This window comes from Octopus bimaculoides, chromosome 5, assembly GCF_001194135.2.
Source record: "Octopus bimaculoides isolate UCB-OBI-ISO-001 chromosome 5, ASM119413v2, whole genome shotgun sequence".
NCBI lineage: Eukaryota > Metazoa > Mollusca > Cephalopoda > Octopoda > Octopodidae > Octopus > Octopus bimaculoides.
In genome coordinates this window covers 43,467,847-43,483,645 of record NC_068985.1, presented here as the reverse complement: position 1 = coordinate 43,483,645, position 15,799 = coordinate 43,467,847, and positions in this window count along the sequence as shown.

Below are 15,799 nucleotides of genomic sequence, written 5' to 3'. Positions count from 1 at the left end.
TATATATATATATATATATATATATATATACACACACACATATATAAATGGTACTACTAAAGCAGCACGGTCCCGAGCACGCGGTCGCGCAAGCTAGTCGTGAGTGGTCGATCCTAGCCCTGACCCTATCTCTAACCCGCGTGTGCAAATGAATACGTGTTTAGGGTTAGAGTTGGGGATAGGGTCAGGGTTGGGATCGACCATTCACGACTGGCTGGCGCGGACGCGCGACTGCACGTTCGGGACCGTGCTGCTTTAGTAGTACCTATATAAATTAGGTATATAATGTATATATACATTTAATGTGTATACACTTTATACACACACACACACGTGTGTGTGAATATATAAAGTGTATACACATTAAATGTATATATATATATATATAAATTATATATATATATATAAATTATAATAAATGCGCCTTTTTAAAGCCTAGCCAGGCTTATGGGCCTGGTTTGCCGGTTTCAATGGCGTATGTGTTCCCTCGCAGCGTTACTCATTTTTGCCAGCTGGGTGGACTGGAGCAACGTGAAATGAAGTGTTTTGCTCAAGAACACAACGCGTCCAGGAATCGAAACCACAATCTTACGATCACAGTGCTGACACCCTAACCACTAGACCACGCGCCTACACATACATATACATAGATACATATAAATTAACACAATAAATATCTGTTATGAATGTGCGGTGGTGGTGGGCGATAATAATTCAACGGTCTAAAAGACCTTTGGCGGGAATATTTAAACTTTTGCGGCTGTCAACGCTTTCTCTCTATAGATACAGATAGAGGTACAAAGAGAGAGAGGCGGAGGGACGGCGAAGGCGGAGAGAGTGGAAGCTGTCAAACGTCGTTATAGAGAGAAAGTGGAGGGAAGGGAGGAAAGAGAGAGATCGAGGAAGACCGGGTGATATCCGAAAGAGAGAAACGACAAACACTTGTCAAAGTCTGGGCTTTGTTGCCCTAGTAACCACAGCTTTTGAGATGTAGATTTGTAACCTGGTCCAGTTGCTTCCTCGCTTCATTTTACATGTCCCTGTAAATTTTTGCTGCAATCCAAGCACGTCTACTGCCATTGAACCCTGCATAACCACTAAATGAGACACGCAAACATACAACTTTCGGCCATTTCACTTTTATATATAGACATGAAAATGTTAAAATAAGGAAAGTGCACAATAAATTGATATAACATGATTAAATGCATGAGTAAACAATAAAAATAAACCATATATATATATGCACACACAATGCAGTCGTCTCTCTTGTGGTGTACAAGAGAGACGACTGCATTGGTATGGTGATGTGATACATATGGATGTGGGCAGTTGTGTGAAGAAGTGCCAATCTCTACCAGTTAAAGGAAGCTGTGAAAGAGGGACCCCAGGAAGACATGGGGTGAGATGGTGAAGCATGATCTTTGAATGTTGGGTCTCACAGAGGCATGAGAATACCTGTCAAACCAAGTGAAATCATGGCTGTGGTCATTGCCGGTGTCACGTAACTGGCACCCTTGCTGGTGGCACATAAAAAGCACCTTTCAAGTGTTAGGCCTCAAGGAAACAATGTGGCCAATGCTGGTGTCGCATAATTAGCACCCATGCCGGTGGCATGTAAAAAAAAGTACCTCCGAAGCGCTGGGCCTCACAGAGGCAATAACAAATGACCAGGACCTTTGACAATATGCTGTACTTGAGGAGAAGACCCATCAAGCTAAATGAAATCATAGTTGTGACAGATATCGGTGTCATGCAAACTAACACCTGTGCCAGTGGCACATAAAATACCCATGACACTCTCGAAGTGGTTGGCATTAGGAAGGTCATCCAGCCATAGAAACCATGCCAAATCAGACTAGGGTCTGGTGCAGACCCTCAGCTTACTAGCTCTGGTCAAACTGTCCAACTCATGCCAGCATGGACAACAGACGCTAAATGATAATAATGATGATATATTTACTCGTGCTTTAAGTTCTATTTTCATGCTTGTATCCCCAAAACTATAATAATTATTAGAAATTTCTTACTATTCTTTTATGTTCATTGTTGGAAATTCATCAAAACTGTGGAACTAATAGCAAAGAATCCATTTCTTCCTTCTTCAGTAGCACTTACAGCATAGATAAGATTTTTGTGGGTTTATGTCCAAACTGAAGCCAGATAATCTATTGATGAACGTTAGGACAATGGGATTGGCAGAGAAAGCAGAGATCTGGCCAAGCTGATTTACAGTGTGGTTACTTTACTGATCTAAGCCCTCTAGATTAACTTTATTCTTTATAGGTACAGCCATAACTGTAAAGTTAATGAATTTACTTCAAAGCCATGTGGTTTGGGTTTCAGTCCCACTCTGTGGATTATATTTGTTCATGTCCTCTACATTAGCTACAGGTTGACCAATACTTTGTGAGGAAATATGATATATAGAAACTGGAAAAATCCCTTCATGTTTGTGTGTGTATTCATGTATGGGTGTATATGTAGCTGAGTGCATATTTTGTTTGACTTGACATGTTCTTGCTGACTGTAAAAGAATCACCATTCATCAGTCATACATCCTTTATGAAAGCAAGTCCAAGTTGTTTGTTGTTTGATAGACTAATAGAAATATTGCCTTGATTGGAAACAAGTGAAGGTTAGCAGCAAGAGCATCCAAGAATAGAAAATTCTACCTAAATAAAATCTCATCTGATCCATGCAGGCATAGAAAAGTAAAAGTTAAAATGATCATCGTCATCATCACCATCATTTATCCCTCAAATACGCTGACATGAGTTAGATGCTTTGACAAAATCCAATGCATCAGAGGAGTGTCATATTGAGGTATGATTTCTATGGCTGGTACCCATCCTTATATCAACTACTTTACAGAGTGTGCTAAATGTTGTTTGTTTTTTTTTGTCTTTTTTTTTTGCAGGGGTACCACCACAAGTGAGGTCATCTCTCAACCTGCAAGACTATGGGCCTAAAGAGAACCCAATAACTAAAGACAAAATAAAAGAGAGGGTACAATGATTCTGGATCAGGTGATGAAAAAGAGAGAGAAATATGATGAGAGGAAGATTTATAGTTGTAAGAGAGTGGTAGTAGAGAGCGTAATAGATATTGTTGGGGAGGAGTATGGAAGAAACACAGGAAAGGTTTAGTGTCCAAAGCTAGTGAGAAAGAAAGGAAAAGTGGTCAAGGTGATGAGGTGAGTGTATAGAGGCCCAGGCTATCACACATCATAAGGGTAAGTATAATTGCAAAGTGTGAGGATCTGGAGAAAAGTATTGGGAGAAAGAGAGGTGTTATATGTATCGTAGAAGTATGCTCTCCATTCGAGCGGGAGAGGTGAGAAAAGAGAGAGAGAAGCTGTAGGGAGAGAGAGAATAGGAGAAAACGAAGCAGAGGGTGGGGAAATACAAATAGGAGTGACAATATCCACTTCCCCCTTCACCAAAACTAACCACAAAGATTGCCGTTGAAAGAAAATAAATTAGTCACATCAATGGTGGAGCCCTACCAAGGTTACAGCAACTGGCTGTAATACGCGTAAAGAGTAACAGAGTGGCGTCCATACTACACACGCATCGAGCTATGCGTACCCCATTCATGTACAATAACAATTACTACCTTCCTTTCATATTCAATCGGCGCAGGTTGGTTTCCTCTGCCCGCCATATTGTCATGCAAAGTGTGAAATATCGTTATATTTTTTTTAATGTAAACCATCTTTACTTTTTTTTTTATCAAAAGTAACAGAGTTTAATACTCCGACAAGGAAACATTAAAATAAAGATTAACAAATAATATCTGCCATGAATTCTCTTAAAAAATAACTAACTGAAAAAAAAGCCACAACAATAACAATTTCAGATGTTAGGCTACTTGACACCAGTTTTTCCTCAAAAATAAACTTACCTGGCGCCTCAGGTGACCTATATATTATATGTGATACTGTAAATATTCTAAATACATTCTTTGTTCAATTGAACTTAATTTGACCTATAGCTTACAACATTTCTCAAAATATTAGGGACTATTTTTAACTTGCTCCTGCTGAAATACGTCAACTTTCCTATTTGGCCTCCCACCCATATCTTCATTCACTGATAAAATTAAAATAGTTTATTTGAATTTCAACTAATAATTATCATTATAGCCAAAGGTCTTTTAAAAATTTAACTTTGTTTTTAGATATATTTATGGCAACAGCCTAATTATTGTATTGAATTTGACTAAAAACTTTTCAATAGAATCTACAGATAAATAATTTAGAATTCTAAATTTTAGGCATTATGTATTTGGTGAAAACATTTTTAATTGATAACTGAGTATTTAACTATAAGAAAATATGAAAATTTAACTTAAGGATGGACATGTTAAGAACAGATACTTGTAGGATGCTAGAGAAATTAAATAAAATCCAAAGAAGATAGTGTTGGTGTCATGAAAAAAAAAAGCATACTGTACACTGTAAAGTGTTTGGCGTTAGGAAGAGCATCGAGCGACAGAAATCATGTCAGAGCAGACATTAGAGCACGTACGTCCTTCGAGGTCCGACCCATGCCAGCAGGGAAGATGAACGTCAGAAGATGATGATGATGATGATCGAAACTAATGATGAAGAACAAAATTAACAGAACCCCTGGAAATTCCACATTATATAAATGTTCGTATTTGTATTTTGGTGCAAAAAATTATCGTTGGTCTTAGCATTGCGTCATTATATTAAAGATTTTAATTGTCTTTGATTTCATTCTATAATTAAGGCTATTTAAAGCGTGACGCATGAACTTGTTTCATTATGTTAAATATTTCAATTATGTCTTCACTTTAGTTCCATAGCTTTAGGGTCTTTAAACATAAAACATTCAAACACATCGTGAAATGCTGAATGATGTTATAGTTTCTTAAAAAGAAGTTAACATAGATGAAATAAGCTAGCCACATTCGAAGACGTTGTTTATACTATCTGCAGAAACGCCTATGGAGTAAGACAGCCAAAATGGAAATTACTTCCCCAGAAATCCAGACGCAGCGAGAGATTGATAACATCTGAAGGAAGAAAAAAGATCTCAAGAAACTTACTGCCATATATTGGGAGCAGCGACTTGGCTGGAGATGAACCTGGATAGCCCCAAACGCTCAATACGAAACCGAAATTGACTACATCCCGGTCGATAAATGGCGCATATTGCAGAACGTCTCAGTGGTAGCGCCATTCAACACAGACAGTGATCATCGCTTACTATGAGCAAAGATCGTGTATCTCAATCAAAAATCAATGTATCAAGACACTCGATGTGAAATAGTTACAGGAAACTACCAATAAAGAAATCTGGAGTCAACTTGAAGAGCTCGATGAGGACAACAGTTTGCTAGTCTGGAAAATTAAAAGCTGCATATAGAGCGCAAAAACTGCAAGTCCGCGGGAACCTAGCGGAAGAATCTCGAAGGAAATAACGAAAATGTTAGAGAAACAGAAAACAAAGAAGAAGAACAAGAAACACCACCTCGAGTATTCTGTTTTCTAAAAGCAATCAGACAATGTGTAAGAAATTACTTCGAGAATTAGAGACTGAAGAAATTGATGCGGGCTGCAGAGGAAAGGTAAAGTTTAAAAAGATGCAGGAAAAAGCTGGCATTCTATAGGTCAGAGGTTTCGGCGCTTAAGAGCAAGGATGAGCTCACGGTGACAGACAAAGCAGAGTTGGGGGAGGTATGCAAAACCTTCTACACCAACCCTCTTAAATCATCAGAGAAGCTTGATCCCACACCGTCACAAATGCTGAAAGAAGTGCTACCTATTCTGATCACTGAAATCAAAAATACCATCACACTAATGAAAACAGACAAACCTCCTCGGAAAGATGGCATCACAATAGAAATGTTAAGATGCATAGGTAAAGAGCTGTGGAAAATCCTCGTTCTATGCTTCAATCGCTATCTGAAGGAGAGTAAAATTCCCTCACAGTGGAAAGAGTCAAATACCATCCTGCTTCATAAGAAGTTGTGATAAAGAAGATTTTAAAAACTATCGCTCTGTAACGGTTAGTTCTTCGTTGCAGTCGAGGATCACCAATTGCAACAGCAATGATATTTATTGTTTGCCATATGTAAGATGAACGAAGAACAGTGATCGAAGTTGTAAAGAAATATTTATTTACCGTTACATATTACCGTTAAATATTTATTTACACACCACGACGGGTTGGTATGTATAATTAGTAAATGGAAAAGCATGCGAGGTAAAAAGAGTTAATTTCGGCCTGTATGTGTGTACATGTTCTTATTGTAGTAGTAAACCATAGATAGTGATAGCGTGATGTAAGAGAAAAGAAATTGAGCTAGTGAAAGTTATAGAGTCGAGTACCGTTGTCTTATAGTTGGCTTCTTTCTCCCTCTGGCCGTTTGTCTTTAGTGGCTGCCTGTTTATAGCTATGACTCTAGTTGGTCTCTTTTCACTAACTGATGGTCGCTCTTACTAACTGATTTTACCTTACCAAATTCTAGTATTTATAACTATCCAAAACTAGTCAGAAAGAGAGACATATTGTTGATGTAAAAACTAACACTTTCTTTTTGCGAGCTCGGACCAGTTTTCAAGGTGTCGCTTACTTTCTACTAGCGCCAAATACTCAGGTGACTGGATTGATGCCATCCCTGTGGCTAATGTTGGTGGCCTACTCAGCTTGGACGAACTTCGTGTCTCCCATTGCCCTCAGAGTGGGAGCTGACGTATGCTCGGGTTTGATCTGTCGTTGTGGCAGGCTCCACGACTCCACAGACCTCCATGGCCTTTCTTGCTGCCTGAATGCTAGTCGCTTCGCGTGTCATACAGAGTTGAACCTGATACTCAAGAAGAGCTTGACCCGGAAATACATCCCCTCCGTCTTGGAACCATCTGGATTGTCCAGATGTGATGGGAAGAGACCTGACGGTCTCACCTTGTGCCCCTGGTCGCAAGGCAGATGCCTTATCTGGGATGTCATAGATAGCGACTCCTTTGCTTCTTCTCACATCCTGGATGCTGCGGTCAGGGCGAGATCCACATCTTCTGCGACCGAGCGGAACAAAATCCTGAAATACCGCGATCTGTTGGCCAACTACATTTCCATCCTGTGGCATTTTAGACATTTGGTGGGGTCGGACCACTAACTGCGAGTTGTAGAAGTAACTGGTGAGGCTCGCGAGGGCACTTGGCAGTTCCCGCACATCAGCCTCGCCATCACCCGCAAGCGTGCTGGCGTGTCTCAATAGCCATTAGAGAAGTTTTCCAGCGCCCCCAACATTTCAACCCAAGGTGGTGAATTGTTTTGAGTTTTTTCTTTCTTTTTTCTATTTTTAATTTTTTTTCAATTTTGTTCTCTGTTTTGTCCAATTTTCTAATTTAATTTTGTAAAACGGTAAACAGTACTAAGGTCAATTTTTTCTCATTAAACCCTTCGTAACGGTGCCTCATCATAGCAGCAGAATGGAACTAAAGATAAAAGATAAAATCAAGGTAATTTAAAGCTAAACACATATTTGTTTCATTGTTAAAACTCAATTATGTCTTCAATTTTGTTCCGTAGTTTTAAAGTTGTTAAAAACTGTCTAACATTTAAATATATATCGTGATAAGCTGAATAAAGTTATAGTTTGTCAGATTATCATGGGTAAAATAATAAATAGTTATGTAAATACAAAGATTTTCTGTCTGCTAAAATTACTACAGACCTATATGTAGCTAACTATTCCATGTAGCAGTATCACAATGTCGGACTTCTGTATTAGGGATTAAGGGCTGATATTGCGTACAAGTTTCACCACACTTGTTGATATATGCGTAGGTTAGTCGAACGACTCACTTAGAATCACTAGCGTAGCTAGAGTGTATGCCACCCGGGGCGGCCCTTCCATTTGTCGACCCGGACCCCACAAAAAACATTGCCTACAGCAGACCCAAAAGTGCAGTCCAGTTCGGACCAACCCCTACACCTTAGCTACTCTAGTGCTTAGAATTATTCGTTTAGTTTGCAGACTTTAATATAATTATATAAAAAGGAAGAGCTGTTGGTCTTAAATCCCTTTATGAGGACTAGAGAAGTGTTTCTCGAACTATCTGATGTGACGTACAGGTAGTTTTTTGTTTTTTTTCCAATGTGCTAGAGACCGGTAATATTTCTTAGTAATATTAATTTATACCGGAAAAAATATATTTATAATGAATAAAATAAAAGTTGACACTTTTTAAAATCTTGTATTTATTTTGTAAACAAATAATACAATATTACATAGGCGCTTTATAAGCATTTTATAAGCATTTTATAATGTTTCTTTCTTTTCTGGAAACTCGCCGCGTACCAGCAGCTGATGGCTCGCGGACTGGCACCGGTCCGCGGACCACCACTTTGAGTAGCACTGGACTAGAGTATATACATCGTTGACTGTTGTTATTTAATCTCGGAACAGCACTGATTCAAAAGACCTATGCTTAAAGATATTTCAGCCATGACCACTCCATCTTTTATTTAAGTAATGTATTTCAGACTACATCATTCTATGCGTTTTGTTTATGCTTTTGTTTCTTTTTTTAAGGAAGTTTTGCTTATATTTCTAGCAAGCTGAGAAACTGTATAGAGACTCTTTCTTTGGTTCATTTGTAAATAGAATGAATAGGAGGCACTGGTGTGGTTGTGTGATTAAGAAGTTTGCTTCCCAACTACATAGTTTCAGGTTCATTTCCACTGCATAGCACTTTGGGCAAGTGTGTTCTGCTATAGCCCCAGGCTGACCAAAGCAATGTGAATGACTGAGACGAATTTGGTAGAAGGAAACTGAAAGACTCTCATCATGTGTGAATATATATTAGGGTGTTCAGAAAGTAATTGTGTTTTTTCACCACTATAAAATATGAATCAACCAATCACATCAGAGCCAAGGTTGAACAGGCAGTAACTGTCTAGAAACAGTTTATCATTTCTTCTATCTGGTAGTGTGTCATTCATAGTTATTTTGGTAATTAACTCCATGGAGGGTAAGAACTTTATGAAACAACATATTCGCCATTGCTTACTGTATGAGTTTCGAAAGCAAAGTACCACTACAGAAGTAATGAAAAACATTTGGGAAATGTATCTGGATGCAGTGAAAGCTCATGCATGCCAGCTATGGTTTATGTTGTGCTTCACTCTTATAGAAAATATGTTGAATGTTCGAAACTGCAAGATTACACAGCTCACTTCCAAGGGCTACACTGTACAGTTCCTGGCATCATCTCATGCATAGCAGTATCGCCCCTTTTATGGCTTCCAGCTCATTCATCTCTCCTCTCATGATTTCCACCTGGTTGCACGAGACTGCCCTCGAGAGTTCTATATATATATATATATATATATATATATATCAGGATACCAAAATGCATAACCTAATGCAACTATCACATTATTCCTCCTTGAAATGTTTTGGCTTTTTACATCCAGCCGCCATTCTTGTGTTTCACCTCAGTTGAGAACTTGATCAAATTTTTGTGTTCGATCTTGGATGGCTAGCATTGTCAATAATAAGCTGCTCCACTTCTTCTATTACTCCGGTTTGGTGTCACACCTAGCCTTCAAACTTGATATGGTCACACTGTCACTGTTAGGCATCCTTGCAGACTCAGTGTGAACCATTGTGCCAGGTGTTGTGCTCAATTCTGGTTCTGGTTCCCATGTGTTTAGCGGGGCTAGTTGCTCAACTGCAACTAACTGTTGTGAACGATCCTCCTTTTAATCCATGCAGTATTCTTTTCAGCAAGTATCACATATTTTGCCTTGGATGCAACCTTGTCAAACATGGTTTTGTGTATTACATCCTCACCTATTTCAAAGAATGGGTTTACAGCAACCCTCAATGGTCTTTTCCTTAACTTTTCAGATGGTGATAATTTACAACCATCTAAGGCACTCTGATGATTGAAAAGAATTTTGTTCAAATAGTTGTTGAAATTCTGTTTCCATATCAAAATGCTTCAGTGCCGCTTTCACAGTTTGTATGGCCCTTTCAGCGGCGCCATTAGATGCTAGACTGTAAGCAGGTGTCTCAATTTTTTTGAAACCCATTGATGACAACATATTCTTTAACACAACAAATTCAGGCCCATTGTGGGCACACAAAAATGAGTAAAGACCTCTAGCAGCTTGCTTTTTACCGCATCACTCAAGCAATTAGTTCACAAGAGTGCCTCTATCCATGTTGAATAAGTATTTACAATTACAAGTATGTTACCAATATTTGGAACATATGCCCAATCCATATGCACACATTCCCCAGGCTCAGAAATAGGCCATGAGTCTTTACTAAATTTGACCTAACTCTCTGGAAACTATTACAAGAAGAAGAAGAAGGTTTGGCAGTGTCTGGAACAGCATTGATTTTGGTCAGCTAACTGTCAGTGCCATTTCACAGAGTGTTTCAAATGTTTGTTTATGTCTTCAATTGTTTTCAATAGATCATTGTAATAACATTTTTTTAAAAATCAAATACTACTTTTTCCACATAGATATTTTTACATCTATGTATGTGTAGATGCATAGCTAAATGGTTAGGGTATTTGGCTCATGATTGTAAGGTCGAGAGTTCAATTCCCAGTGATGCATTGTGTCCTTGAGCAAAACATTTCAATTCACACTGCCTCAGTCCACTCAGCTGGCAAAAATGAGTAATACTTGTAATTCAAAGGGCCGGCCTTTTCACACCTTGTGTCACATTGAATCTCTTGGAGAACTATGTTAAGGGTACATGTGTCTGTTGAGTGCTCAGACACTTGCACGTTAATTTCATGAGCAGGCTGTTCCATTGATTGGATCAACTGGAACCCTTGTCATCATAAGCGATGGAGTGCCAATCCTCTGTAAAGGTATAGTCTTTAGTTTCTGTACCTGTCATCTGATAATTCAACTCTCACAGCTATTTCATCACAATGTTTGTTATGTTATGTTGTTAAGGAAGAAGTTTATAACAATTGATTTTTCTGGTTCAGTAATCCATCTGATTAACCACACACATATATATATCAACAAGAATGTTTATTCTGTGACGTAATTTATTTATTGTAGCCATAGTTTAAAATTTATGACTGCTTTAAATACAATAAATTATATATTAAGTGGCAATGGGATGGCAGAATTGTTAGAGTGTGGGCGGAAAATTCTGTGTGAAATTTCTTCTGTTCTAAGTTCAAATCCCACCAAGGTCAATGTTGCCTTTCATCCTTTAGGGGTTGATGAAATAATGCACCAGATTAGTACTGAGGTCAAGGCTTTCAACTAACTCTCCTCTCAAAATTGCTAACCTTGTGCCTAAATTACAAACAAATATTTGTTCTGGTTGTGTGTTCTGAGTTCAAATCTTGTCAAGATCAAATGTGCTTTTAATTTTCCTGGGAAAAGTACACCACTGATTTTCTGGTATCATATTCTGGTGTGGGGAGGTGGGATTCATCATATGATGAAGAGGGGGAGGAGGAGGCAGAGACGGTGGAAGAGGAGGAAATACTGATGTCACAAACATTGTGTGATTATTTTCTATTAACCTTTCCTTGCATTGATATGATGACAAACATGCCACATTTTCCATTGATTAATAGGATTTCTGTATGGAATTTTTTCTTTATTATGTCTTTCAAAGCTAATAACACATGGAATCTCTGCTGCTCCTTACCAGAATATTGTAACCACTGGGGTTTAAATACTTATCTAGCCTTAAACCCTTTGATAACCATATTTCTAATGAAATATGTTGCCTTTGTTTCAATTAATTATGAAAATAAGGAAGAATTTAGTTAAGCTTGTATTGGCTTGCGAAGACCTGTTGGGGCAAGCGAAAGCGAAATTGTGACAGCACCTGTGCCCAGCGTCACCTTCCTGGCACTTGTGCCGGTGGCACATGTAAAGACATTCGAGTGAGATCGTTGCCAGTGCCGCTGGACTGGCTCCTGTGCAGGTGGCATGTAAAATACACTATTTTGAGCATGGCCATTGCCAGTACCGCCTGACTGGCCTTCGTGCCAGTGGCACATAAAAGCACCCACTATACTCTCGGAGTGGTTGGCGTTAGGAAGGGCATCCAGCTGTAGAAACTCTGCCAAATTAAATTGGAGCCTGGTGTAGCCATCTGGTTCACCAGTCCTCAGTCAAATCATCCAACCTATGCTAGCATGGAAAGCGGACGTTAAACGATGATGATGATGTATTTGGAAGATAAATTAGATTGATATTTTGATGGAGGGTTTTAATTTAGATTACTTTAAAACAAGAAGCTTGTACCATACATAGAATCAGGAGCAGCCTCAGGGTTTCACATTAAAAGTGTTTAAAGCACAAACAGCATTGAAAAGATGTTTGTTCTAAATTACAGTATCTTTCTTGTAAAAGCCTGGGAACCACCAATGTCAGTAAATCGGATCAACTCTAGTACTTTGAAGGAGGAGAAACAAAACTGAACTCAGTAGATCTGAATCCAGAATATAAAGGTCCAAAATTAAATATTGCAACACATTTTGTCCGACACTCTGACAATTCTGCCAATTCTCCACATTATCACCTGTGAAAATATTTACAACAATGACAAGCCATGGTTTTTTTTTTTTTAATGACAGTTTATTTCATTAAGATCAGATCATGTTACCATAGCAACAAAGATCAATTAATCTATAAAGGCTACAGAGTATTCAGTTATAAGTTGGTTTAATGAATCCATTAAACTTGTTTGATTGGTCATCGCTAATTGATCCAATCAGGAGGCTGGGTTATGAGATACATCCTGGTTCAATTATCCCACCTCTACCTCCTGTAACAGACTGATTATAACTTCTTTCAGTTATTCCTGTTTCACTCACCATATTTACCTAACAACGAGTTCAATACTCACTTCTTTTTCTTTTGCCTAACACAATACATCATACATCTTTCTACCTTCTTTAAATACATCACTACATTTCCTCAATACCAACTAGTTATGATACCTGTCCAAAACTCCCACCAGTTACATCCTCTGTATTTCACCACCAAACCCAGCAATACTTTCCTATATCATTCCTGGTACCAACAGAAATAGATTATATGATTACTTGATCCACCCAATGTAGCAGCTAAATCATTTTCTACATACTCTTTATTTTATAACCTTTAAAATGAAGACTGCATGTCTTAATTTAGAAATCTTGGGACAACTGTCCCATAATTTAGATATAGTGAGTTTATAAGCAGTATGTCTGTAGACGGTTAAAGAGGGTACATCACTTATGAAACCAGTCCATAAAGATTATTGTATGTAAAGGCAAGATCTTTACATCTACCTACTGCATACATCATCTTCATCATCATTATTTAACATCCATTTTTCTATGCTTGACATGTCAGACAGAATTTGTTGAGGTCAATTCTTTACCGCTAGATGCCCTTCTTCTCACTAACCTTCACTTGTTTCCAAGCAAGGTAACATTTTCCCTTAGCTACACATGTTTTCACTGAAGACAGGATAAGAACAAACTTGCTGGTATGAATAATTTACAGTTATTATGTGACGTCTAAACAAGGGTACATACAAACACCACTCACAAAACACACAGATACTCACACACACAACAGGTTTCTTTCAGTTTCCATCAATGAAATTCATTCACAAGGCTTTTGGTTGGCTTAATGTTATAGTAGAAGATACTTGCCCAATGTGCCTCACAGTGGGACTGAACCCCAAACCACATGGTTGGAAAGCAAGCTCCTTAACCACACATCCAGACCCGCAGTATCAGCTAAAATCTATAGATGTACTATAAGTACAGCTTAACATTTCATATCTATGTCAGTGGACAAGTTATGGTCGTTGACATTCTAAGCACAGAGAAACGGATGAAAAATCCCAGTTTTAGTGACCTAAATCCCTTCCACTAACAGCTTTTTAACATTTAATTTGTCTATTAATTGTTTTGCTCTGCCTCCTCTCCCTTCTTCCTTCTTATATTCAATGCCATTACAACCTCCATTCAACTGTAACATTATTGTATCCAATGTCCACCTTATTACTGTCCATGCTATATTTGTTATATCTAACATTAAATTCTACACAAATAAATACCATCAGATCTACTGAAAATCCTCTATTTTCTCATATTCTAACCTTTAAAATGTCAAACAATATCTCTTGGATCAAAGGACATACAAGACTTTTGTCTTGTATGTGTATTCTAATCAATTCCAGAAGAGTTCAAACTGAATATACCTACAAATATCGGACTCACTTCTAACTGAAGCCCACTGTCCCCTCCAAGTTTTTAGCAATTTATATTTCAGAGTTATCACCCTTACTTTCTTGCCCTCAGTTATCATTACACTACATTAACCTAACTGTATGTTTCTCATACTGAAAGGGTCCCTGCGAAATTTTGCCATGTCATTAACCATATTAACCAAAATCACATTATCTCTACCAGTTAAGGAGAGCCTTAAAATAAGCTATAAATATTTATTTCCTCTCCACATATGATAATCTTTTAACTACTGATATGCCAAATTTTAAACAAACTTAACCTCAGTAACCCCTTCCAAATATCTTGCTTATTCAATTTGGATGATCTGGCTCAATATAAATCATTTTAAACAATCTTCTATGGTTCAACAAGTGAACAAGTCAAAATTAATTCACTTGGTAACCAGTAAAAACAGTGTTTAATTAATGTATCAGTATACCAGGTCAAATCTTTAAACTTAGTACAGTTTGGCACCTCTTCAATGTTGAGCATGCTCAAACTAAAATTCTTTGTCAACGTAAGTATAACCAGTAAGGTAACAAGACACAGAAATATTTAAGTTAGAATTTCTAGTTATTTCAGGGATTGAGATAGACTAACTAGTACAGTAGCACATTTCAGACCTAAGAATACAAGTTCATGTTTTTACTAAAATTAATGTAAGAAAATAATCAATAAAACAGGTGTGACTGTGTAGCAGATGTGGTAAGAAGTTTGCTTCTCGGCCTGGTTCAGTCCCACTGCATGGAACCTTGGACAAGTGTTTTCTACTATAACTATCAGGTTGACCAAAGTCTTGTGGGTGGATTTAGTAGATGGAATCTCAAAGCCTATTGTGTGTGTGTATGCATGTGTGTATATATATGCATACATACACACACATATCAAGTAAAGGTAATAAACTTCATTAAGGGATCATAAATCTAATGAAAATACTGGTTAGTTACCAATCTATAGAAAGATCAACTATAAGGTAACCAGATGAACCATGGCTCATATATATATATATTTAGAGAATAAAGAGAAAATGGAGAGGTAATTAATAAAATTATTTATTAATTAGAAAATATGACATCGCTTACAGCTGTTTCAATTCAGAAGTGTGTGTGTGTGTGTGTGTGTCTTTCTCTCACTGCCACTTGACAACCAGTGTTTGGGTTTGTTTATATCTACATAATTTAGCAGTATGGCATAAGATATTGATAGAATAAGTACCAGGCTGAAGTAGGAGGGAGAATGAGGAGAATAAGATGGAGGAAGGGTAGGAAGAAGGAGGAGGAGGATAACAAGGATGACTGCTGTGACTGACAACAATGATGCAAAATCAAGATTCAAAGCTGTGGCTGTTTCAGCTTCTAGAATAATCCACACAATTAAAACATCGCATTTCATTAGAAAGAATAAAGAAGGAAGCATGTTTTATTGATAAAATTCTATTATTCCAACTGACTCAATTGTTTATATTCTTTATATAAAAGAGAAGTGTAAATTCAATTCCTTGATTGATTCACTGATATTGATCAATCTGAAAGAGATGAT